The sequence below is a fragment of the Babylonia areolata genome, chromosome 32 (genome assembly GCF_041734735.1).
Source record: "Babylonia areolata isolate BAREFJ2019XMU chromosome 32, ASM4173473v1, whole genome shotgun sequence".
Taxonomy (NCBI): Eukaryota; Metazoa; Mollusca; class Gastropoda; order Neogastropoda; family Buccinidae; genus Babylonia; species Babylonia areolata.
Window position 1 is genome coordinate 15,245,150 of NC_134907.1, and position 2,500 is coordinate 15,247,649.

The 2,500-nt window shown below is 43.2% G+C and overlaps 1 protein-coding gene across 1 annotated transcript in view; it reads right to left on the bottom strand.

Moving 5' to 3' along the window:
- The window catches only part of LOC143276594 (thrombospondin type-1 domain-containing protein 7B-like), a 601,155-nt gene that overhangs the window by 506,577 nt on the left and 92,078 nt on the right, over window positions 1–2,500 (bottom strand). The gene's annotated exons all lie outside the window — the stretch shown is intronic.

Below are 2,500 nucleotides of genomic sequence, written 5' to 3' on the forward strand. Positions count from 1 at the left end.
CTCTCTCTCGAGGCCAAGAGGGTTCTTAGGGCAGTCTGCGTTTGAGATGGGTTCGCAAAGGCCATCTTGTCCCCCAAGGCCGCAGCACTCACTTTAAGAGCCAGCGCAATCTTGCCTCCCGAGTTTGAGAGTCATAGTCATTCACGAAAGACTGCACTGTGAATGTATTCCCATTGCAGCGCAGAAGCTATCGATAAAAAAAAAAAACCCCAAAAACCGGCTCTAACTTTGCTGTTGGTCCAACTGTAAAGGTTATGTTGGTCTCCCCGGTATATAACCCGAGATGTACTGACTTCCCAAAATGTTGAGGACCATTTTATAAAGGCAAGGTGTTGTTTTTTTTCATAATTCTCTTCTTGAAAATTGAGGGATGATTTGAATTGTGCAAGCTGTAAATACTTACATCGTCTGCCACTGGCCTTGTTTACAGTTCAGTTTGTGTCTTGTCAGCATGTCGCGTTTTCGCGAGCCGCTTGTGTTTTGTCCCTGTTTTGTGAGTAGAGTCCCGTGTCTTCCGTGCATTCCGTGAGCCACGAACTGCACTCACGGTCATCGTCATGTGACCAGGATGAGTGATGGACTGATTGACCAACACCGTTCAAGCGGGGGGGTGGGGGGGGGGGGGTGACGAGGGAAGGGGGGGGTGGGGGGCAGACTGTGACGTCTTATTTGCGCTTTCACTTTTGCACAGTTCTCACATGAAATGTCGCGACAGTCCGCTTCTGCTGTCTCCATCTCTCAAGTCTTCTGTCTTCTCTGGGAGCCAGTTGCATTGCTTGGTTCTAACGTTTTGACAGTTACACGTCAAAAATGCCTACGTCGACCGAACTACACCATTAGTCAGTTCCATACTACACACATAGTAGCGGGTTACGACCATACTGGGTTCTTCCGTCCGAGCAATGCAACTGGAACCAGGACTTCTCTGGTGCCGTCGTCGTCTTGTCTCAATTTCGCTTCAAAGTTTTCTTCAAGTTGACTTCGGGGGTTGTTCTTTTAGCGCAGCTGTATTCAACTTTCCATGTCCTGGCTTTTTTTCTGACTGCTCCGAGCGAACATTACAGTCTCTCCCCCCACCCCCAGCCCCCTCCTGCCTGAACGGTGTTGGCCAATCAGTGCATCGTTCACACTGGTTCACGTGACCCGATGACTGTGAGTGCAGTGCGTCACTCACGGAACACAGGAAAAACACATAGGGACTCAACTCACGAAACAGGGACAAAATACGTGCGGCTCACAAAACGCGACATGCTGACAAGACAAAAACTGAACTGTAACAGGGAAAAAAAGGGAAGGAAGGGAAAAAAGGAGAGAGATTGATTCTAAGTTTGGTACACATGATTGTATGATTTATGATATGATATGATATGATGTGATGTGATATTATATATCATATGATACTGTACGGATTACTTCCATATTATTGTCTTTTTTCTCTCTCTCTCTCTCTCTTTTTAAAATTTTTTTTATTAACAAGCCCAAAATCCGTAAATGAAAAGTTGTATTTATTCCATATATGCTACTGATTACTATGACATATAGTTATTATGGAGTGCCAAGTATTGGTTTGATTATTTCCATGTTGTTTAGTTGATTGTGTAATTTATATACAAAATAAAACGGTGGTCGACCCAAGAAAGTCCGGATTAAAAAAAACAAAAACCAAAAACAAACAAACAAAACAACACAAACTGGAACCGGCCCTCTCCATCGAAAACACACCAACTGTTGTTGAGGACACTTATACAATCAATAGCTTGAAAAAGAAAAAGAAAAAGGAATAAGAAAATTATTTTTAAAAAAAGAAAAAAAAAGAAGGCTTTTGAGAAACTGATGTTTCAAAGTAAGTATCACTGTCGCGTTTCTCAAGAAGATGCTGTTGCGGCGTTCTGACAAATTATTAATCCATATTTGGTACACCACAGTTTCAGTTTCAGTTTCCGTTTCAGTAGCTCAAGGAGGCGTCAGTGCGTTCGGACAAATCCATATACGCTACACCACATCTGCCAAGCAGATGCCTGACCAGCAGCTGCCACACCACATCTGCAAGGCAAGATGACTGACGAGACAGCAGCAGAACACAAAGCGCTTGGTCAGGCTTGCAGAGTGCATGCAGATATTTAACTGATGTACCTACCGATCAGAGCCGATTTCTTATACGAAATTTCATCGCCAGAAGACAATACTCTCGTTGCCATGTTTCTGACAAAAAAAAAAACAAAAAGAAAAAAAAAGCAATTGTTCAGTGGTTTATACAACACATCTGTGGGTTTTCATTGAGAAAGGGGGAAAAAAAAGAGAAAGAAGAAGAGGAGGAGGAGGAAGAAAAAAGAAGAGAATGAAGTAGAATAAGGAGAGGAGGAGGAGGAGGAGGAGGAAGTAGTAGTAGTGAAATGAAGAGCAAGGAGAGGAGGAAGAAGACGAAGAAGAAGAAGAAAGAGGATGAGGAGAAGAAGAAGAAAGAGGATGAGAAGAAGAAGAAGAAAGAGGATGAGAAGAA